The 23,789-nt window shown below is 48.6% G+C and overlaps 1 protein-coding gene and 1 long non-coding RNA gene across 2 annotated transcripts in view; both read left to right on the plus strand.

The window, feature by feature from the left end:
* The window catches only part of LOC128898994 (M1-specific T cell receptor alpha chain-like), a 176,387-nt gene that overhangs the window by 133,650 nt on the left and 18,948 nt on the right, over positions 1-23,789 (plus strand). The gene's annotated exons all lie outside the window — the stretch shown is intronic.
* LOC128899009 (uncharacterized) lies at positions 16,134-17,964 on the plus strand. The gene is made up of 3 exons (XR_008463037.1): positions 16,134-16,218; positions 16,610-16,726; positions 17,872-17,964. It is a non-coding gene; the product is annotated as an uncharacterized LOC128899009 (long non-coding RNA).

Raw genomic sequence — 23,789 nt, forward strand, 5'->3', positions numbered from 1 at the left:
CCTCCCTTGGGCCTGCCCAGGCCCACGGCTGGGTTGGGGGGGAGGAAAGAGCCCTGGGGGGGGGTTGGGTGTACCTCCAGGTGGGGATGGGATGTTCTTGGGTATGTTCTGGGATCTCTCTCTTTTATCATGGTTCTCTGTAAAACTTTCATTGTTGTTTTTTATTGTTTTCCTATTTAAACTTTCCATCACTTCTGCAATTCGTTTGTCTGAGTCCTTATTTCTGCCTGTGGTGGGGAGGGGATCTGCCCCAACCCATTACACACAGTGATGCTGGAGAGGAACCCAGGCCATGTGCACCACCCTCACTTCACCCCAGATGGAGATTCTGGAGTCGTGTGAGCTACCCCACCACATCTCTGTGTTGTGAATGAGACCTATAACTACTCTCAACTACTTTGCTTGTGTGTTCCCCACACTGTCTGCATTTGTGCATGAGCATTGCAAAGAGGCACCCAGCCATGCTCATTGCCCAGAGAAGGTCTGAGGGGCTCCTTTTTCCCCACTGCCACTTCCTTATTTAAGTGCACAACCCGAAGTGCATCTCATTCTGCTTCTGGTTTGAAATGAAGCCTGTCCTGTTCCTATCACTCCTCATACATTTTGCACCAACCTTTGCCACCATTTTATTGTCATTAAATTATTGCTCATCCTCTTCCTCTCATGTTCCAAGTTTTAAGCTCTTCCAATCAGGTTGCCCAGCCTGTTGGCACACATGCTTTTGCCTCATATGGATCCCATCTTTCTAAACAGTCCTCTGTCCTTAGAAAGGATCCTGTGGTCATAGAATCCAAATCTCTTCTGCCATTGCAACTGTGCTACCAACTCTTGACCAGCAGGATCCATCTGCTCCTCATTCTCACCAACAGGAACAAAGAGAAACTCACCTGGCCCACATGCCTTTGACCACCCAGAGCCTGCTTGATACACTCCAGGGGTGCCCTGGCAACATCATTTAAAATCCACATGGAAGAGCAGCAAGGGGTAATAATCTGTGGGGGTGTGGTGGGTTGAGAGGAAAGGCTCTGCTTTCCCTCCCCCACTGAGAAAGAAACCACAGCTAAAACTCAGCTGGAGAAATGAGTATATTTTACAAGGAAACAGATTATATGTAACACAACAAATACAGGTATTTTACAATATATACAGGAATATACAGCAAATAAACACAGTCAGAAACCAGATCCCAACAGAGGGGGCTTCCCCCTGTGCCCCCTTCACCCCCCTACCTCCCTTCTCCCCCAAAGAGGTAGAAGAAGAGAAAAAAAGGGGAGTTAGTACAGCAGAGGCCTAAGCACAGGGAGTTAGTTCTTATCTCTTGGCAAGAAGCCCAGAAGCAGATCCAGCCGAAAGGGACAGTGAAGGAAGGAAGACTGAGAGAAAGTTCCCAGCTCCCCTGGGTCCAATCTTACCTCCCACAATCCTACCAATGAAATTCGTTTAGAATACCAAAATATTTTATAAACATTTAGCCAGTGTGCCCCTTCCTTAAAGGCACAGCGTCAAACGGTCACAGTCCACCCCTTCTAAACAATTTCATTGGTTGTTCGTACTGTCCATCCAATTGGAAACAATATTTACAGTTCGTGAGTAAAGTTCATAGTCCGTTCCGGCTATACTCAGATGTAGACGATTCAGAAGTCCAAGAAAATCAGAAAACAAGAAAATGGAAACAGCTTGTCTCTCTGCAGACAAAGTGAAGAAAAGGGAAACAGGAACACAGGGACTCTTAGTTGACTCAGGGCTCTCAGGGTTCTCAGGGTTTGTGCACTGTGGATTCCTCAGGGATTCTTCCTTTGGGTGCATTGTAGCTGTACAACAGTCTGAAATTAAACTCTTTCAGCTAAAGTTAAATTTCTTTGTGGAATACACTGAATTTGACCATTCTCCTGCATTACCCAATAAGTGTGACCCGAACCTTCTGCTGAAACCACCCCTCAGACAGGTTTAGCCTCTCTGGAGGGTGAAAATACTCAAACAGTTTTACCTAACAGATTCTTTTCTCTAACAACAGGAACTCTATCACCTTCTACTCTCCATAGCAGATCTGAATGTGCCGGTCCAGCTCGGTTCACTGAACCTCTACTATTCACCAGCCAGGTTGCTTGTGCTAAATGTTTCTCCCAGTTTTTCAAAGATCCACCTCCCATGGCTTTGAGAGTGGTCTTCAACAAACCGTTGTAGCATTCAATCTTCCCTGCAGCTGGTGCATAGTAAGGAATATGGAAAATCCACTCAATACCGTGCTCTTTTGCCCAGCTCTTTACAAGGTTGTTCTTGAAATAAGTTCCGTTGTCTGACTCAGTCCTCTCTGGAGTTCCGTGTCTCCACAGGATCTGTCGCTCCAGACCGAGAATGGTGTTGCGTGCAGTTGTGTGTGGAACTGGATAAGTTTCCAGCCATCCGGTGTTTGCCTCTATCATAGTAAACACGTATTGCTTACCAGAACGAGAATGTGGTAGAGTGATGTAGTCAATCTGCCAAGCTTCACCATACCTGTACTTGGACCATCTGTCACCATGCCACAAGGGCTTAATTCACTTAGCCTGCTTAATAGCAGCACAAATGTCACAGTCATCAATGACTTGTGTGATGGCATCCATGGAAATGTCTATGGATCTGTCACGAGCCCACTGGTAGGTTGCATCTCTGCCTTGATGTCCTGATGAATCATGAGCCCACCGAGCTAAGAATATCTCACCTCGGTGTTTCCAGCCGAGATCAAGTTCAGAGTCCTTGTCTACTTGAGAAACTCTTGCAGCTAAATCTGCCTGATGGGTGTGCTGCTGTTCCTCAGTAGCTTTGCTCTTAGGAATGTGAGCATCAATGTGTCTCACCTTCACTGGAATTCTCTCGACTTGATCAGCAATGTCTTGCCACAGTTCAGCTGCCCAGATGGGTTTTCCTTTCCTCTGCCAGTCATTCTTCTTCCAGTTCTTTAGCCAACCCCATAGAGCATTGGCTACCATCCATGAGTCGGTGTAGAGATAAAGCTTTGGCCATCTCTCACGTTCAGCTACATCGAGAGCTAGATGGACAGCTTTTACCTCTGCAAACTGACTGGATTCTCCTTCTCCATCCTTCGCCTCTGCAACTCGGCGTGTTGGACTCCACACTGCAGACTTCCACTTCGCTTGTTCCTGACGAGACGACAGGAACCGTCTGTGAACAAAGCATATTTCTTCTCATCATCAGAAAGGTCATTGTAAGGAGGAGCTTCCTCAGCATGAGTTACTCTCTCCTCTGGAGGTTTGGTACAGTTGGTATCTTCAGGCCAACTTGAGATCACCTCCACCAGACCAGGTCTTTCAAGATTTCCCATTCGAGCTCTCTGTGTTATCAGAGCCATCCACTTGGACCAGGTGGAATATGTGGCATGATGTGGTGTGGAACCTTTGCCTTTGAACATCCAATTCAAAACTGGCAATCTCGGAGCTAAGAGAAGTTGTGATACAGTTCCAATCACTTCAGAAGCTGCTTTTACTCCTTCATAGGCAGCTAGAATCTCTTTCTCTGTTGGAGTGTAATTAGCCTCTGAACCTCTGTACCCTCGACTCCAGAAGCCAAAAGGTCGTCCACGTGTCTCACCTGGAGCTTTTTGCCATAAGCACCAGGTTGGACCATTGTCACCTGCAGCCATGTACAAAATGTTCTTAATGTTTGGACCATCTTGCACAGGTCCCAGACCCACTGCTTGTACCACTTCTTGCTTTATCTGGTCAAAGGCTGCTTGTTGTTCAGGTCCCCAGTGGAAACTGTTCCTCTTTCGAGTCACATCATACAGAGGTTTCACAATCTGACTGTATCCAGGAATGTGCAGTCTCCAAAATCCCACTGTCCCCAAGAAACGTAGAGTTTCTTGCTTGTTCATGGGATTTGCCATGGTAGAGACTCTATTTAACACATCCACTGGAATGTGTCGGCGTCCATCCTGCCACTGCACTCCCAGAAACTGGATCTCTGTGGTAGGACCTTTCACCTTGTCTCTTTTGATGGCAAAACCTGCATTCAGAAGAATGTCCATGATTTTGTTACCTTTCTCGAAGACTTCCTCATCAGTTTTACCCCAGACGATGATATCATTGATGAACTGGATGTGTTCTGGAGCACCACCTTCCTCCAGAGCATCGTGGATTACTGCATGACAGATGCTGGAGCTGTGGATCCAGCCCATCGGCAGTCTGTTGAAAGTGTACTGGATTCCTCTCCAGGTGAAAGCAAACTGAGGCCTGCATTCCTCTGCTATGGGAATAGAGAAGAAGGCATTAGCAATGTCTATGGTAGCATACCATTTGGCCTCTTTGGATTCCAGCTCATACTGGAGTTCCATCATGTCTGGTACTGCTGCACTCATAGGCGGAGTTACTGCATTCAGGGCTCGGTAGTCCACTGTCAGACGCCAGTGTCCATTCGGCTTTCGCACAGGCCACACTGGACTGTTGAAAGGTGAATGAGTTTTGCTGATGACTTTCTGACTCTCCAACTGATGAATCAGATTCTGAATGGGCAACAAAGAGCCACGGTTGGTTCTGTATTGTCTGTGATGCACAGTCTGAGAAGCAACTGGCAATTTAATGTCCTGAATCTTGTGTTGTCCCACAACTGCAGATTCATCAGAGAGTTCAGGTCTAACAGACAGCTTCAGCTTTTGTCCATCAACTTCTACAGAAGCTACTCCAAAAGCCCATTAGTAACCTTTAGGGTCCTTGAAACGCCCTTCTCTCAGAAAATCAATTCCCAAAATACAAGGTGCATCAGGTCCGGTCACAACTGTATGCTTCCACCACTGTTTACCAGTTAGACTTATATTAACCTCTACCTTACTTAACTCTTGAGATCCACCAGTGACTCCCAGAATAGTTATGGACTCTGATCCCTGATAATTTGATGGCAATATGGTGCACTGAGCTCCTGTGTCAACCATGGCCCTGTACTTCTGAAAGTGTGAAGTGCCAGGCCACTGGATATACACATCCCAATAGATTCTGTTATCTCCATTATCCCTCTCCTCCCCCTGGTGGGAGGCAGGGCACCCCTAATTGTGGGGAACATTCCCACAGGTGCAACGAGCACACTGTGCAGTGTTAGAACTGGAGCCACTGTTGGAGCTGTCATAGTTGTCCTGGGGAACTGTGGAAGTAACAGCTACCCTTCTGGTATTGCTACCCTGGGTTCTGCCACTTTGCAGTTCCCTCAGTCTCCTGAAAAGATTAGAAGTTGGTTGGCCATCCCACCTGTTCATGTTCTCACCAAACAGATCACATAGAGTTATCCAAATGGTCCTATGTGATTGCCTTGGTGGTCTGTTTTGGTTTGGCCTGGTTTGGAATGACCTCCTTGGAGGATGTCTATTCCTCACAGCTGAAACCTGCACCCACCTGGAGGAAGAATTGGAATCATCTCTTCGTGCCAATTGGCATATGGAATCTTTGATTTCATCCTTCAGCTCTCTCATGCAATCCTTCATCTCGCTAGACAGAGCTTTAATGGCTGAAACCAAAGAAACACGTGTCATGCTATCATCCAATTGTCTCAGTTGATCAGTGAATTGGCCAACCGTGGGAGGATCTCCACCATAATTTCTTGCCACAATTCTACTTGCCAAAATGTTTGCATAATTGGAAGGAGCAAGTTTGATAAGCTTTTTAGCAAGACCAGCTGCCACAGGAATATCGTCAGGATTCAGCGTATCATGGTCACCATAGAGTATCTCTCTAATGGCAAACTCTCTCAGACGCTTAATTCCCTCATCTATGGTAGTCCAGGGCTTAGGATTCCATGGAAGGTCATCTCGGGAAGGGTATCTCAGTGAAACCGCCATTAAAAGGCGTATCCACAGATTAACCTTACTGAGAATCTTGGCTAGATGTCTATCTATTCCATTATCCTTTGAGAGAGTTCCCAGCTGAGCTGCTGACTTGTCTCCAACTATTAGAGCTGGAGCACCTGTATCATAACACCTAGCAAGCCAAGATAGGATGGGTTCCTTATCTGCTCTGAGGTAATCTTTGCGGACATTGCGAAGCTCCTCCCTTGGTGATGAGCAGCTCTGCAGGTCATCTTCCTCTTCATCTATCACATCTTCCTGAATGTTTTGTCCTCATAATCCTGCTGTCACTCTCCTAAAGATCTCTTTAAGCTGAGAAGCACCACTGCCAGCTGCTGTCTTAGCTGCATCTCCATCCTGTGATGATCTCAATAACTCAGCTATATCTCTAAGACGAACCTTTTCTTCATCTCCAGCAGGCCCTTTCCTAGCAGAGGTTCCCTCACCAGGATCAGTCTGTCTAGCAGAGGTTCCCTCACTGGGATCAGTCTCCTGCTCTTCTCCTCCATTAGCTCCATTATCTCCTGGATCAGCTTTGGCCTTTCCACCTCTGGTCTTTAAGACTGCTACTTGTTTAACTGGAGCTGTGTTTGAATTTACAGCCACTTTGATAGAAGCTGACAGGTCCTGATCTAAACCAGCTGCCGTGGGGCCCCCTTCCGGTCCTGTCATGGCGGACGGAAATGACCTTGTCTTGTTACCGGTCGCCATCTTGGGAATGGGAGCCACCCCTGGCTGCTTGCCAAAGTCATGGAGAGGAGCGTTTAGGGCAGCTTTTCCAACAGGTTTTGCTATTTTTCTAACTGACACAGATTCTCCCCCTTCCTTGTCAGTCGAGGACCCTGGGGCAGATTTAGAGGGATGCCTATGCTTCCTGGATTTTTGTTTAATCACAAAACATGGTTGAGAAACCTTTTTCTCTCTACATAGAGCCCACAGTAGATACACAATAATTATCAGCAACAGCAGGATTACACCCATCAAATAAATCACCTTAGGATCCCAGCCAGCACTTAAAGTTAGTCTTTGACCTCCTGAAGCCTTAAACTCCCTTATCTCGATTGGCAAAGTGGAAGACGTTCTATTGCCATAATTAGTGAGCCGGAAAAAACCCAAACAGCATTCATACAACAGCTGGATCCTATGCCTAAACCACAAATAGATTTCACGCATTAAATATTTACCTATTTGGTCTAACATCAATCCGATGCAGTACCGGTAGACCAATATAGAACACACGGAAAACAGCAACTGCTTAAAAACCCACAACATCTTAATTTCATTTCTCTGGCTGAGACAAGCAATAAATCAACTTAATTACTTAATTACCAGGTCCCATGTTGGTGAGCCAAAAAGGAGTGTGGTGGGTTGAGAGGAAAGGCTCTGCTTTCCCTCCCCCACTGAGAAAGAAACCGCAGCTAAAACTCAGTCGGAGAAATGAGTGTATTTTACAAGGAAACAGATTATATGTAACACAACAAATACAGGTATTTTACAATATATACAGGAATATACAGCAAATAAACACAGTCAGAAACCGGACCCCCAACAGAGGGGGCTTCCCCCTGTGCCCCCTTCACCCCCCTACCTCCCTTCTCCCCCAAAGAGGTAGAAGAAGAGAAAAAAAGGGGAGTTAGTACAGCAGAGGCCTAAGCACAGGGAGTTAGTTCTTATCTCTTGGCAAGAAGCCCAGAAGCAGTCCAGTGTGGAAGGGACAGCGAAGAAAGGAAGACTGAGAGAAAGTTCCCAGCTCCCCTGGGTCCAATCTTACCTCCCACAATCCTACCAATGAAATTCGTTTAGAATACCAAAATATTTTATAAACATTTAGCCAGTGTGCCCCTTCCTTAAAGGCACAGCGTCAAACGGTCACGGGGGATAATGAGTTTTGCAAGTGCTTTGGCATGGCAAGCAGGAAACCTCCCTAGATGGCAGGTCCAGCTGCCAGAGGAGGCTTCTGTTTCTTGCAGCAGGAAGCCTTCTGTTACTGACACTGCTGCCTTTGGTGCTCCTGTGTGGTCTGTGGGCTCAGACACCTTGTTTGCTATGACAGCACTGAATCTATTCTCTAGTTGCAAATCTGCAGGTGAAGCAAGAAGCCTTCCTCTTGGTGCCAGAAGTCACAAGCTCCCACCTTGGGAACCTCCATTTCCCATCCTGGTGTCCAGACTCAGCTCCTGAAGCTGTAGAGTCTCAGGGATTGAGTTCATCTCTTGTCATCAAGGCCCAGATAGTGCTAAGGATGCACTAATTGATCATCATGAAGGATTTGATCAACCTGTAAAAACTTCTTTACTCTTTAATAGCCACTTCCATGGGACCAGTGCCACCACCTACCAAAGGACATCACTTTACCTCCTTTCTCTTCTTGCCTAAAACAGGACAAAGACTTTCTAAGGCACCAAATGACAACCAGACACCAGCTGTATGAGCCCAAATGAAGCATGTTCCTTATGCTTCTGAGCACTGAAGCCAAATTCAAGGTGAAAAAGCAAACATCTTCCAGCAGCCCAGGAGAATTTTGTGAAATGCTTTGAGATAGCAATAGAAGTACTGATACTTCTATATTTTTTCCTGCCTTCTCTGCATCTTAACTCCATGACACTTTTCAGAGGTGTCTTGTCATCCCCAAGTTTTCCCTTCATTTTATTTCAGCCTCTCTTATTACCCTAAGCTTCCATTTCAAAGAACAGGCCTGAGCCCTGTCTGCATTTCAAAAGAGACTTCAAGCTTTTTTTCTCCCTTCCTTTGTTTTTCCAGGGAACCTTTAGTTCCTCACCACAGCAGCTACTGTCTCAGGGCTCAAGGCCTGTCTTGGGATGTACTGCTTGTCTCACAGGACAGACTGGTTGTGTCTTGAGCTGTTTTCGAACTTCTTCCTTTGCTTCCTAATCAATATAGAGTTCAAGCATGTGAAAGAGTTTACAGCATAGGTGTGAGAAAGTGTCCTTGCTGCCTGTCATGGCTAGAGTTGAGCCTGCTGCTGTTATTCATTCCCTGCTGCAGTCTTGCCAGCTTCAAAATGAAAGTGCTGGCTGGAGCAGACTATGATGGGGCTTGAAATTTAGACTGCGACATGGGAAGCTTCCTGCTCTGGTTGCTGCTTCTGGTTCCAGGCCCTTGGGTGTTGGCTCTTTCTGCAGACATGGTGGTGGAATGGGTGGCAGTTGGGCAGCACTGGCTTTGGTTTTCTGTTCTATGCCGTTTTGTTGGATTCCCCCCCCCCCCCCCCCTGTATTTTGCCATACTGCTTCTGCAAAAAGGCTAAGCCAAGGTAATTGAGCATTGTATCATTAGATTAATTAGATTAATATCTTAGGCAATTACACATTGTGCTGATGATCTTAGGTTATATTAAACTCTTATCTCTTTATCTCAACCCTGAGCTCTGTGTGTTACTCCTCTCCTCACTCTGTGCTGGGTGTCAGCCATGTTAGCCCTTCTGCTAAACTGCTGCACTGCCACAGAAGGTGGAGGGGGTTTGGGTCCCCCCCCAAGCACTCCTGCAGGCACAGACACACAAATATTTTGCTGAATAATCCCCTATGAATGTGTGTTGCAGTTTGAGCTGGGTGCCCCCCGGTATGTTCATTTCCTGTGTCCAGAAGTCCAGCCCAGAGGGATGGACACAGGAAATTGTGTATTTCCTACCATAATTCTTTGCACCACTATAAGATCCAGTGCGGAGTCTAGCACTGTCTCTTTTCTTCCTCCTCCTCCAGCCGGTAACTGGGGGAGATGTCTCCTGGCTTTGGGCCTGGCTAGGCCCAAGGCCACAGGGGGATGGGCAGTCTCAGGCCTGGCCAGCTGAGACTAGCCCAGCAGAGGGAGGGGGAAGAAGGAGCCCTGAGGGTCTCGGGTGTACCCTCAGGTGGGAATGGGATGCCTCTGGGTTTGCTTTGGGATCTTTCTTTGTCCCTGCGCTTTGGGTTCTCTGTAACATTCACTGCTTTCTATTTAAACTTTCATCACTTTTGCAATCCGTTTGTCTGAGTGTTTTATTCCTGCCCGTGGTGGGGAGAGAGGGGGCTGCCTCAACCCAGCACATTCTTGGTAGCAGAGGATGGTTGTTGTGGGGAGGGGTTCTGCCTCTAAACCCACTACATTCTTGGCGAGCCAGGCAGGAGAGGAGTTTGCTGTTGTGTGCATTCTGCAGATCGGATTGCAAAAGATAAGAGAGTTTAAATTTAGTTCTGGGCGTCGTTCTGGTTCTCTGGCAGTTGGGGCTCAAGTGTTGTTGTTGTTGGGGCGATTGTGTGAGTTCTCGTGGATTGCCGGGGGACACTTGGTGCATGGCCGGTGGCACGGAGCACCTCCTGCTATTTCAAGCAGGGGTGGCTCTTAATCATCGGAACTGGGGCATCGCTTGAGAATGCGGGACCTGCCCCTCGTCCACCTTTACTCTCTGCGGAGCGGCAGAAGCGGCGGGGGGTGAAGTGGGGGAAGGGGCAGCGGCGAGCAGATCAAAGTCGGGTCCATTCTCGCTGCGGGGTAGGGCTAGCCACTGCGGAGCGGGCGAGCCCGGCTCCCGATACCCAGGAAGGGCAAACGGGAACTCAGTTCGAAAGCTGTTCTCAAGGGCCCTGGGGACGCGTTTATGGTTTTCGCTGGAGGAGCCGTTTGAATGCCCGAGGGGTGGAGGCGATTTTGATTCTGTACCGTGGTGGTAGAGGTGGCTGGAGCCCTGCTGTATGCTCGGGTTGCGGCGCCGGAGGGCCGGGCCGTGCGCTCGGAGCTGCGGCGGCGGCTCGGGCCGTGCACTCGGAGCGGCGGCGGGGCCAGCCCTGTTCTCTTCCCCGACGTTTTCGGACGAGTTCCGAAAATGGCGCCTAGCACCTGGCTCCACCTCCCTTCTTCTCAGCAGGTTGTGGAGCAGCCCCTCCCTCTCCCGGGGTGGGGCTGTGTACTTGGAGCTGCCACATCTGCGGTATGCGAACGCCTAGTGGAGGGGCGGTGTACCTGTGGCATGCGTCTGTGGAGCCTCGGGCCGCGGCTGAAAGCGGTCAGCACTGGGCTTGGGATAGGTCCATGCAGTGTTGAGAGAGGCTCAGCGTGCTGTTTTCCTGGAGGGGTGGAGAAGCAGCAGAGCTTGATCGTTCTGACTGGCTTGCCCCAGGGGTGGAAATATGCCGCTGAGTAGATCGAGATGGGAATGAAGGTTTGGTTGAGAAGTTGTGAGGTTCTTTCCAGGTGACCAGGATGTCCAACGGATCCATGAAGAGCTTGCACCGCAGAAGAGTGAACTCTGCATCGTGGGAGGTTCCATTAGATGAGAGAAGAAGAACTGGAATGGACTGACACTTGAGCTTGAATGAGAGACTGTTTGAGTGGACGCCCAGATGAAGATGTGGACTTCGCCGGACATGTCATCAGAAGATTTCTGATTTGATGATGTGTTTAGGTGCAAAGATTATGGTATGAAATAAGGGGTGGCGTGTTGCAGTTTGAGCTGGGTGGCCCCCTGGTGTGTTCACTTCCTGTGTCCAGAAGTCCAGCCCAGAGGGATGGACACAGGAAATTGTGTGTATTTCCTACCATAATTCTTTGCACCACTATAAGATCCAGTGCGGGGTCTAGCACTTTCTCTTTTCTTCCTCCTCCGCCAGCCGGTAACTGGGGGAGATGTCTCCTGGCTTTGGGCATGGCTAGGCCCAAGGCCACGGGGGGATGGGCAGTCTCAGGCCTGGCCAGCTGAGACTAGCCCAGCAGAGGGAGGGGGAAGAAGGAGCCCTGAGGGTCTCGGGTGTACCCTCAGGTGGGAATGGGATGCCTCTGGGTTTGCTTTGGGATCTTTCTTTGTCACTGCGCTTTGGGTTTTCTGTAACATTCACTGCTTTCTATTTAAACTTTCATCACTTTTGCAATCCGTTTGTCTGAGTGTTTTATTCCTGCCCGTGGTGGGGAGAGAGGGGGCTGCCTCAACCCAGCACAATGTGTCATAGGTAGGAGGAATAATTGTATTAGGTAGGTGTGACTTTGTAAAAGCTCCTCTAGAAATAGCCACAAAACTTTTCCTTCAAGGCTTTGGACCCATCTCCCATGGAGCCCAGTGCTCAAGAAATAGAAATGCTTCCTCTTATGCACAAGGGTGCTTAAGTGTTTTGATTCCAGTATCACTTCTTTCCTCCCCCTCTACTCTGCCCTCATGAGTCCTCATCTGGAATACTGTGTTCAGTTCTGGACTTTCCAGTTCAAGAAGGTCAAGGAACTACTGGAGAGAGTCCAGCAGAGAGCCATGAGGATGCTGAAGGGACTGGAACCTCTACCTTAGGAGGAAAGGCTAAGAGACCTGGGGCTATTTAGCCTGGAAAAGAGGAGACTAAGAGGGGATCTGTAATGCCTATAAACATCTAAAGGGTGAGGGTCTGCAGCATGGATCCAGGCTCTTGTCAGTGGTGGTCAGTGACAGGACAAGAGACAATGGACACAAACTGGAACACAGAGGTTCCATCTGAACCGTAGGGAAAACTTTTTTCCTGTGAGGGTGGCAGAGCCCTGGAGCAGGCTGCCCAGAGTGGCTGTGTTGTCTCCTTCTCTAGAGACTTTCAAAACCCACTTGGATGTGTTCCTGTGTGATTCACTCCAGATGATCCTGCTCTAGCAGGGTTGTTGGACTGGATGCTCTTCAGAGGTCTCTTCCAAGCCCTACCACTCTGTGACAGGCACATCTTGTTTCTGCATGTGGTATTTTGGGTCAGAAGTCACTAGAGGAGTCATGTGACAGAATTCTGTGCAGGGACAGAGAAGGCAGAGGCAGTTTTTGTACTGGAGTGTAGCACGGTGTTGGGGGCTGGAGTTCCACAATGATACAAACAATGTGGGGCCCTGTACAAAGACCCAAGGAGGGTGAAAAGGCAGTGTTTTGAGAAAGGAAGGAAATGAGTGACTTAAATTACTAAGGAGACAAATGCAACATTATTTTCATGTTTGTATTGGTCATGGCAATTCTGAGCTCGCTGCGTTTCTGAAAGACAAGAGAAGGAGACCTTGGGAGTTCTGTACTCACTCAAGACAATGAAAATCAATCAACTATTCTATTTTTTCCCCCTCTTTCCAATTATGGAAGAAAATGTGGCTCTGGACACCTTCATGGAGCTGCATGCATGGCTAGCTGGGACAGATACTCTGCTTTTCACCTGCTGGGTTTGAACAACACTTTTGAACAGCCTGGGGAGAGTTCTTTATTGCAATAAGGATTAGCAGTGTGTGGTCTGACAAGCTCATATTTGGAAGTGGCACCACTCTCATGGTTGAACCAAGTAAGTGCTGTTACTGTGTGTCTAAAAGTCATACTAAAATTAAGGTGGGGGAGGGCAAAAGAATCCAATGGGTTTGGGTCACTGTAGGAATTTCCTGCTGCAGTATTCCCTAAAGGGCACTCTCCTCGGCCAGGGTTTCAAGCTGAGTCCTCTACTTGTATCTGCTTAGGAAGGCTTCACGGAAACTGCTACCTCTCTGTATATCACATTTACTGCATGATCCCCAGACACCTGGTGTGCACTACTTAAGATCTTAGAATTTATTCCCAGTCTGCATTCCCAGTGTTCTCTGCCCCAAATTTACTGGAAAGTGTCCCATCCTCCTGTGGCTTTTCACTGGCTTACTTGGAGCAGCAATGCACAGCTCAGTGAAGAGCTGACAGTGGACAGAAGTGTTAAGACCAACCTTCCACTCCCTTGTGAGAGAACTTGGTTCTGGACACTGGTACCACACTCCTACTGTCACCAGATATGTAATTCCAGAGGCATGGAGACAGGGGAGGAAGGAGGTTACATAAGGGCTTAAAATTGTGCAACTGCCTCATGTCCAGGACCACTGAGAGTGAGTGGCAGCTGGCTAGCAAGTTGCCTAGGCTTTGAAATGGGAAATGTGGTGAGAAGGGATTACAGCAAGCTTTAGTTCTCTCTTATCTTTGTATGAACTGAAGAGAAAAAAGTTCAATAGAAAAAGACTAAAGAAATAGAATAGAAAAAGAAAGATAACTTCCTGTGCTAAGAAATGCCACTACCAGAATGTGACACAAATATCCCTCCCAAAGGCAAGCAGTGGCAGGGATACATGGCTGTGTTTTCAGAAGAGTGGCACTCAGCTGAGGCTTCTGAGGTCTGATAAAGAAATAATTCTGTATTAATTGCAATTGCACTGTGCACATTTGCTCTTGCTGAAGATCCTACCCAGGGAGCTATGCCACAGAAGCAGCTTGCTGGCAAAACTGGCAAGCAGGCTGTTCAGAAATCAGGAAACATGGGAAGCCTTTAAAGATCTTCTCAGGTAAGAAGAAAAGAGAGGGCTAAGAGGCTCTGACATGTTACACCACCTACAAAGGAAATGTGAGTAGGGAGACTGAGCACAAAGAGCCTTTGCTGACCGCATGGTTAACAGTGTGTGACTGCTGCGCTCGTCTTTGGGAAGGGCACTTGGCTGACCGTGGAGCCAAGTAAGTGTTCCTTACACATCAGCCTTTGCTGAGTTGCTATTCTTTGGATTTTCACTTCCTTCCCCACCCCCGTGCTCCTTTCCCTTTTTTTTTTACCTCCTAAAATTCAGGCAGCCATTCTTTCATGCTTTAAAGTCCCTAGTTAAAATGTAAGCTTTCTATCCATAGCCCACCTGGATGTGTTCCTGTGTGACCTGCCCCAGGTGACCCTGCAGGGGGGTTGGACTGGATGATCTCTGGAGGTCCCTTCCAACACCTAGCATTTTGTGATTCTGTGATACTGTGCAGATAAGCAATTCACAGACTTCTGATTGCTTCTCTCCTACTGTCCCATCTTAGAGAGAAAAATCCTTCTTGCATCTGAGCATTCGTTATTGAAATGTGAACCTTGAACCCCTGCTCTAGAGGCAGTGTTTCATTTCTGCAAGCAATGGAAAGGACTGCTCTTTGCCCTGCCACTCTTGCTTTGGTTAGACCTTTTAGTCACAACAGAAGATTTGAGGGAGGTGAGGGAGAGTAAAGGAAAATCAGTTATTCCTTCACATCTCATGAATATACAAGAAAGAACTTGCTAGAGCTTTGTTTTAGGAAAGCAGAATAGTTAGGGTTTTGGAGAGGTGCCATAAGGTCTCATTTGCAGGCCCCTTACTGACAAAGGACCCACATACAGGCACAAGCTTCTGGCAGAAGGAAGCTTAGGATCCTATAGAACTGAAGCTCCTCTGAAAAGCCTTCTCCCAGGCACTTTCTCTCTTTGGTCTTTCGAAAGCAGCAGCAAGAAACAATGACAAAAAAGGCAGGTAGTCATTAACCGTGCTGGGAATTAGTCCCAGCTATACATAGGTGACACAGAACCCAGGTGAGCTTGTGATCAAATCAAATCAAATCAAATCAAACCATGCCCTTTTTTTACAGACAATCGAAGAAATTCTACCCCAGAAGTCATTGTGATGAAATCAAAGCATCTGGGAGAGGGTGGCAGCTCTGGGAAAGCAGCTTGTTTGGCAAGGAATTCCAACACAAAGAACATCAGCCTGGAGGTGTCACCTAATGAAGTGGTGTATGAACAGAGTCCACCCATTCTGACCTCAGAGGGCTTGTACAATGCGATCAAAGTGGTCAACATGACAGAAGACACAAAGGTGATCTGCACAGCTACATTTGATGGCATCCCTTACACAGGGAGCACATCAGGTACGATGCCATGGTACAGCTGCAGCTTGCCCCTGGGGGCTGTGTCATCTAGCACCTGCTGGTTCTCCTGCCAGTGAGCACTGCCCTGGGTGACCAGCAGAGACAGAAGGGCAGTGCTGGGAGAGTTGGTCGGGCTCAGAGATACTGAAGTCCTGTCCCAAGCTAAAGGTTTCTTTGATTCTAAGACATCTGAAACTTAAGCAAGTAGAGCTGAAAGATTCTTGAAACCCCTAAAATCAACAGCCTTAAGTACTTAACAACCCAGAGTTACTCTCTGGGGGGGGTGAGAGGTGTGGGGAGGAGACACAATCTCTTTTAAAATGCACATTTACTTGCGAGTAAAACTTCAGCCCACGGCAGCAAACCTCTAGAGCACAGCCTGAAAAAGCAGCGAGTCGAAGGGGTGATGTGGCTTTGGTCTCTTCCTAAAGCACTTTTCCTGCTTTGAGGAATTGGTTTTGTCGTTGTGAATATTTAAACACTAAAACCAAATCAGCTCAGGAATTCTTTCCTGCAAAATATTCGCCTCAATTTAATGCCTGAGGTGACTGAGCGTGGGAACCCTGGCTGCACTGCCCACGTGCTCCTGCGGGAAGGGTCACAGAATGTTGTGTTTAATCCTTTGCAATGTGGATACACTTTATGAGGCTTTTTGTTTACCAACCTACAGAACCTACAGAAAAGGAGAATGAAAACCCAGGAGAGATTGAAGAGCCAGCAACAGGGAAGGTTTGCAACACCACAGACACCTCTACAGAAGGTTAGTTACCTAAACACGTGGTTACATTACTGTGCTGGGAATAGATGCCTGGAAAAGTATTTCCTGAGGGGCAGAGGAACTGGAATACAACTTGTTCAGCAACCACAACATGCTTTTTCAAGGCTTAGTAACAGACAGGCATCAGGAAGCAAAATCCACTCCAGACATCCTCCTCCCCTGCCATGTTTCTGCATCATCTCTTCTCTTGCTGCTGTTTCTTTCCTTGAAACTGTTACCTGTGGGGTTGCCATTTCCTGCTAACATCACAACATCCCAAGCTAGGTGTGACAGTTTTAGGCTGTGCCTGTAAGAAAGGACAGCTAATGAAACACTAGCTCTCACTACCACACTAGGACACGATCTCTGCCATCTTTCCTCCAACACCAAGCAGATACCCAGGTGGAGAAAGTGAACATGCTGTCCATGGCTGTGTTGGGACTGAGAGTCCTGCTGGCAAAAACCATCGCCTTCAATACACTGATGAGCATCAAGCTGTTTCTGTTCTGAGGTAAGGAGGCACGTGGCCTGATCTGTAGGGATTCTGGTGGCCTGTCTTTGTGCACTTCTCTAACTCCACTGCCAATCACACCTCTTCATCTGCTCCTTTCTCTTTTTTGTTTGCTTAAATAACTTGAAGGTTTCTGGGGAAAAAACAAAGAGGACAAAACCAGCAAGCAACCCCCCCCCCCCCCAAAACTGCAGCCCCTCCCACTCTGCCTCCTAAACCGAAAGAAAGCCTTTCTGTATCTGCAGCTCAGCAATTTGTGACTGCTCCCCAGCTGGGGCTTTTATCTGCAGCAAACTTGTCTTGCCAGAGCCAACTCAGGTGCTGGCAGAAATGCCTGAGGGGCACCGCATTGGCCTTTCAAGTGGCAGAGCGCAAAGCCTGGAGGAAAATCAAGACAAATGAGGAGTCAAAAGCAAAGTCTCCAAAACACAAACATGTAAAGAAGTGAGAGGAAAGAGAGGGGGGAGGGAGGATTTTAAAATTAAGCTCTACAAAGAGGCACAGAAGATAGTCCAGCCTAAGATTTGTGAGTCTGGACAGCTGTCAGACAAAGGCATGTAGGACCAACTGCAGAAAATGCAGTTTAAAAGACTGCCTTAGTTTAAAGAGCAGAGAGGATTTTATTCCCAAAGGAAGTGAAATAGAAGAGGCTCTCATTGAATTGGAGAGAAATACAGAAACTGTATTAAAAAATACACAGGAAAATATAGAATTCATGAACCTTAACACCTAATATATATGCAGCACACATGAACCCCTCCCAAACCCTCCCCCAACCAGGCTAAACCACAGGTCCCCAAGTGCACCTTTTCTCCCCCCGTCCCACCTCCCCCCCCATTGTCTCCCTGTCCTTAGCAGGCCATAACTGCACAGGAGAAAATTATCCAGGCCCTTAAAGGCCAGCAGCAGGCCTCCTCCCTCATGTCAGCAGATGAGGACTCCCTCCAAAGAGCCAAAGGGAGGGAGGAGAGGATGGAGTTGGCCTTGCTGCCATCTCACAAAGAGACAACAGAACTCTGTATTGAATAACAAAATTACAGCTTTCTGGGGTCCCTCTCCTGGACCTTTCTGGTCCTCCTGGAGGACTCAGCTCCATGTTTTTTTAAAAAGGTACCTGCCTCAAACAAGACATTTTGCTCTTCCAGACAGGGGAGAAGCAAGACAACAGCAGTCTGAAGGGCAGCAGAAGAAAGCCTGTGCCAGCAGCACCACAGGTGGAACAGCCAGTGCCAGATCTGACAGCAATCATCCAGAGCACAGCCCAGCCCCTTCTCACCGTTGCATCCTGCCTAGCTGCTTCATGTAGGTTAAGATAGTAACTGCTTTTGCTTTCTCCGTGAGCTGGGGACAGTGTATTGTTCCTCACCCTCATGCCAAGGAGAATTTGTCTCCCTACTCTTCCAGCCTTTGCACAGAAGCATCCACCCTGCTGAAACAGTTTTGACAAATCCATGCCTCTGTAGCTCTGTGACCTCTGCAACCCCTTTCACAGGCACAGTGCATTGCTGCTGTAGCACTGCTGAGGGAATTCAGACACAGGAGCTGCCATTTATAGCTTTAATGGTTTTTAAACAGCTTTAATAGCAACAATTTCCCAGGGCAGGTGAGAGGACCTCTGTTGGATCTGAAGTGATTCCGTTCAACCCAGCTCAATAATGTTCACCCCTAGAAGCATTTCTTTCTTTATTAAACCTGTACTTCCTCTGCAAAGTGCATGCAGGTGCATTTTAGCTCGATGTAGCAAAGGCCAAAATAAAGTTCTACTAAGCCAAAATGCTGTGGTTTGTCCTATGGCTTCTCTTCTGAATTTGGGATGAAGATTGCTGGTATCCAACAGACATAGTGAGCAGTGATGTTAGGAATGTGGCATTGATAACCTGCTGGCTGATCTTGTCTCTCTAGGCTTTGTACAGGGAAGTGGAGATTCTCTTTGGCACATTAAAAAGCTTCAACAGGACCATGAAATGCAGGCTTGACTTAAGGGCTCTGAATGAGAGTTGGTCTTTCAAGTCCCTGTGCAGAGACCTCAGCAAGAGAATTTGCATCACAGCAAACAGAGGCTCACCTCTGAGGACAGACCAGGGAAGGGACAGCTTGATGCCAGCACAAGGAAAGACAGACATGCCAGAGAGAAGGAAACACACTGGGGTTTCCCACTCCTTGATACTAGGAAGAGGCCAATGAGAAATACTGTCTGGTGGTTTGATGAGTGATAGTTTCCACAGCAGCTTGGCCATCAGCCAGACAGACCCCAACAGATGCATGCCCCAAGGCATCCTGCAGAAGCAGCGGGCAGGATGCTGCGGTCAGCACTTCTGGCTAAGCTCCACCCTGCAGATAACTCCCCCTTGTTTTGAAAAACAATCTGACCACATCCTGAAGAGGAAATCAGGTTTTTACACACTGACTGAGCTACTGTTGGCTTCAAGGCAGCCTCTGCATTGCATGGAGTTGTTTCCTCAAGCTTTGTCAGGTTAGCCGCTCGGCCCCTGAGGATGCCTAGAGGAAGACCCTCACCCTGTGCAGAAGGTAACTGGCAAACCCAAACCAGCAAAACATCTCCAGGGAGGGGACATCCACAGCCTCCCTGGGCAACCTGTGCCAGTGCCACCCCGCCCTCACTCTCAACAATTTCTTCCTCATCTCCAGTTTCAATCTCCCCTCCTCAGGTTTCAATCTATTCCCTCTCATCCTGTAAAAAGTCCCTTCCTGGCTTTCTTGCAGGCCCCCTCCAGGTACTGGGAGGCTTCTCTAAGGCCTCCTCAGAGCCTTCTTTTCTCCAGGCTGAATAGCCCCAGCTCTCCCAGCCTGTCCCCACAGGGGAAGTTCTTCAAATCTCTGATTATCTTTGTGGGCTCCTCCAGACCCTCTCCAGCAGCTCCAGGTCCTTCTTGTGCTGGGGCCCCCAGAACTGGAGGCAGTGCTGCAGGTGGGGTCTCACAGGAACCTGTCTTAGGGCTTGCTTAGCACTTTCGTGCCAAAGGAGGGGAGGGAGGTTTGCTGTTAGCTGCTTTGCAAATGAGTCAGGATGTAAAGTGGCTCTTTGCTACCACTGCAAGCCCCAGCTGGGGCTGAGAGCAGTGCCTCTGGCCACTCCTCCTTGTGCTGGTGTCCTGTGCAGGGGCTGCATTTGGAATGAAGATCACCAATGGACTCGAAAGGGACTGAGAGCAGCCCCCACACTTGCTGGGAGTTTTAACTTTGTAACATCAAATTCCATCAGTATATTCTTTTCAGTTCAGCTTTATAACCGAGATGGCAAACCAGGCTTCATTTCAGGTTCTGGTCACACAACGTCAGGTAGGCTTTGCCATGTGCTGACACTGCTTTAAGCAGCACCACAGTGTTGAGAACAGCCAATGCTACATAGCTGAATCCTTCTGTTGTCTGAAGCAGCATTAAAAATACAGTAAAATAAAGACATTCCTGCATTCTGCAGGGCATGGTCTGATCTCTCTGTTCTGCTGCCTCACAAACACAAACAAGTTCCTGATAGAATAGGGGAGGTGAATGGAAAGTGAGTTGATCTCTCCTTGATCTCTCCTGCTAACTGCCGGTCAAAGTGTTTATTGTGCTCAGCACATCTGAGTGAGGAAAGCTGGGAACTAGGTCAGCCCAACGCCCGCAACAGGAGCTGTCTTTGCACATCTCTTGGTTCTCCGTTTGCCTTCTTGCCTTGCCAGCAGGGGCAGGAGGGAACCCTTGGTCTGTGATCCAGGAGCTTTAGAAAGTCCAGCGCCAGGAACTTGCAGGTGATAGAAGATGAGTAGTTGAAGTGAGAACCAGAGAATCACAGAATATTAGGGGTTGGAAGGGACCTCCAGAGCTCATCCAGTCCAACCCCCTGCCAGAGCAGGGCACCCAGGGCAGGTCACACAGGAACACATCCAGGAGGATTTGGAAATCTCCAGAGGAGACTCCACAACCTCTCTGGGCAGCCTGCCCCAGGGCTCTGCACCCTCACAGGGACAAAGTTTCCCCTTCTGTTCCCCTGGCACCTCCTCTGCTCCAGCTTGCCCCCAGTGCCCCTTGTGCTGTGTTTGGACATCCCTGAGCAGAGCCTGGCTCCAGCCCTGCACAGCTTTCTGCCCAGCAGTGGGGGCAGCCCTCAGGCTCCTCTGCTCCCAGCTCCCAGCCCCAGCTCCCTCAGCCTGGCCCCACAGGAGATGTTGCAGTGCCTGCAGCAGCTCTGTGCCTCTGAGCTGGATGTTGCCCCCTCTTTCACTTTGTCTCTGTACTTGCTCATGAGAACAACTCTCGAGCCACAGCCTCTGCCATTGAGCTGATTGTTGTTAGCTTCTGCCATACCTGCACGATACTGAAAGCCTCTGCATCGTGAGAAGCAATCGTGAGGATCATCTCCAGAGGGAGGACCTTCGCTGAGCCCGAGGAGCCCAGCATCGCCACAGCCAGTCGTACCGACCAGGAGAGCCCACCGTGCCACCGGAGACATGGACCAACCCCTGAGGGTAAGATCTGCCCAGCTGCCAGGGAGAAAGGACTTGATCGAGACCGACTCCACATATGCCTAGCCCCACTGTAGTGGGAGAGGAGCCACCACCTGTGCCGCTCTGAGCCCTGTGACCCTCAGGGAAGACTAAAGCACTGTTCGTGCCTATACTGCACCAAACCTGGGACCACTCCGAGCGTCCCGCTGTTCCTTTAAGCCCAGTAAACGAGAAGCCGCCGCTCAACGCAGCTGCTTTCTCTCCCCGAGGCCCTGAGAATCGCCGTAGCTGGGCCGACCCCACAGCCTTGCCTGCTGTCGTGTCTTCCGAGCCCTGTTGTGCGAGCCGACTCCCGAGGGCCGACCCCACGGGCCGACCCCATGGGCCGATCCCGACCAGGACCGATCCCTGTTGTCTGGAGGGATTCGACTGAGTCCTGAAGGGAACCTGCTTCCGAGCTAAGCCCAGGTTCCATCATTCCCTCTCCACTGCTGCAGAGAGAGGAGACAGTAACCCAGCACCGCCGTCCAACTCGACTGGGAACCAGTCCAGCGACAGTAGTCTGCCGGACCTCTTCCCTGCTACAAACAACAGCTACAGAGTATCTCCCAGGTGCTTTCCACCCACTAGCACTCAGTTCAACTCATCCGCGTCTAGCAGAGTAATCGCTGACACATAGATTATAACATTGCTGTATATAGCCAGCCAAGTCGCCATCTAGTGGCCAAGCAGCAGAACTGCACCCTTTGTTATATAAATATAGAAATAGTCTGTAGATAGTTCCATTAAGCTCTAATCATAACACTGAGCCACTTATGGAATGTATTTCACGAACGTGCTCTAGAACATGTGTAAAAGTTAGTGATCCATTGGTTATTCATATTTTTCTAACAACAATATTTTCATAATTCATAATTCATATTCATACATTTAATAACCTCTTCATCACTACTTCCTCCTAATGCCCAACCTAAATCTGCCCTGCTGCAGTTTCAAACCATTGCCTCTCATCCTATCCTCACAGCCCTTCTGAACAGTCCCTCCCAAGCCTGCCTGGAGGTCCCCTGTAGATACTGAAATGCAGCTCTAAGGTCTCCCTGCAGCCTTCTCTTCTCCAGGCTCCACAGCCCCAACTCTCCCAGTCTGTCCCCACAAGAGAGGTTTTCCAGCCCTCTGAGCATCTCTGTGGCCTCCTCTGGACTCCAACAGGAGTGTCTCCACGGGACAGCAATGTGCCATCATGGCCAAGATGGCCAATAGTATCCTGGGTTGCACCAAGCAAAGTGTGGCCAGCAGGTCTAGGGAGGTTCTCCTCCCTCTCTACTCTGCCCCAGTGAGACCACACCTGCAATCCTGTGTCCAGTTTGGGGCTTCCCAGTTCAAGAGAGACAGAGACCTGCTGGAGAGAGTCCAATGGAGAGCTGCAAGGGCGATGAAGGGACTGGAACAGCTCTGCCATGAAGAGAGACTGAGAGCCCTGGGGCTGTTCTGTTCAGTGTGCAGAAGAGAAGGCTGAAAGGGATCTGATCAATGTCTTTCAGTATCTGAGAGCTGGGGGTCAGGATGAAGGTGCCGAGCTCTTAGGACCGGTGTCCAGGGATAGGACAAGGAACAGCAGGTAGAAGCTGGAACCCAGGAGGTTACAACTCAACATGAGGAGACAATTCTGTATGGTGAGGGTGCTGGAACCCTGGAGCAGGCTGCCCAGAGAAGTTGTAGAGTCTTCTCTGGAGACTTTCTAAACCCACCTGGATGTGTTCCTGTGTGACCTGCTCTGGGGAACCCTGCTCTGGCAGGGGGCTTGGACTATATTTACTCCTCTCAAACTTTAATTTGCAGACAATTTTACACTGCAGCCTGGAAATACAAAGAGTTCTTCTGTACTTAAGGGTTTCCTATCCTTATTTATTATATCTGACATTTTCATTTGCTTATTGGATATCTTACAAAATTACTTCCTGGAAACTTTTACTTCAAACCATGATTTTTATTTGTTGATCAGAGTTTTAAATTCCAGGCCATTGACAGCACTGTTTGTTCAGCACCTGGGGTGCTGACAATGCCAATGTTCTTTAGAAGGAAATGGGACTGGAACTGCTCAGACTCCAACAATGCTACACTAATGCTGTAGCACCCTCAGAAGTCCCTTCCAAGCACAGCCATTCTGTGTTGTGTGTCTGCATGTGACCTTCTCTCCTTTCTGGAAGAGATGCTCCATTGGAATTTAGAGAGCTCTGATGTGAGGTCATCTCAAAACCTGAGCTTGATGCTGCTGGGAGGAGCTTTGGCATCCAGGAATTTAAGGATAATTTCTTCTCTCGATGGGAAACTTCCCAATTACCTATGAGCACAGGTTTGCTCTCTGATGCAAACCATTCAAGGTCCAATCCGTAGGCCAAGCTGATTTTGCTTCTGTCTTCATCACAAGGCTTTGAGGTTTATTTCTTTTAGAGTTAATATCTTCAGGCTGAGAGCTGTGGTTGGAAAATGCCTGTGCTTTTCTCCTGATCACTGAGGGACACTGCTGAGTTTGGATCACTCACATGTGTAGGATCCATTTCTGGTCTGCCTCAAGGCATGGAGTTTCCTTGAACAAGTGAGAAGTGCAGAGTGGC

The sequence above is a fragment of the Dryobates pubescens genome, chromosome 36, assembly GCF_014839835.1.
Source record: "Dryobates pubescens isolate bDryPub1 chromosome 36, bDryPub1.pri, whole genome shotgun sequence".
Lineage (NCBI taxonomy): Eukaryota > Metazoa > Chordata > Aves > Piciformes > Picidae > Dryobates > Dryobates pubescens.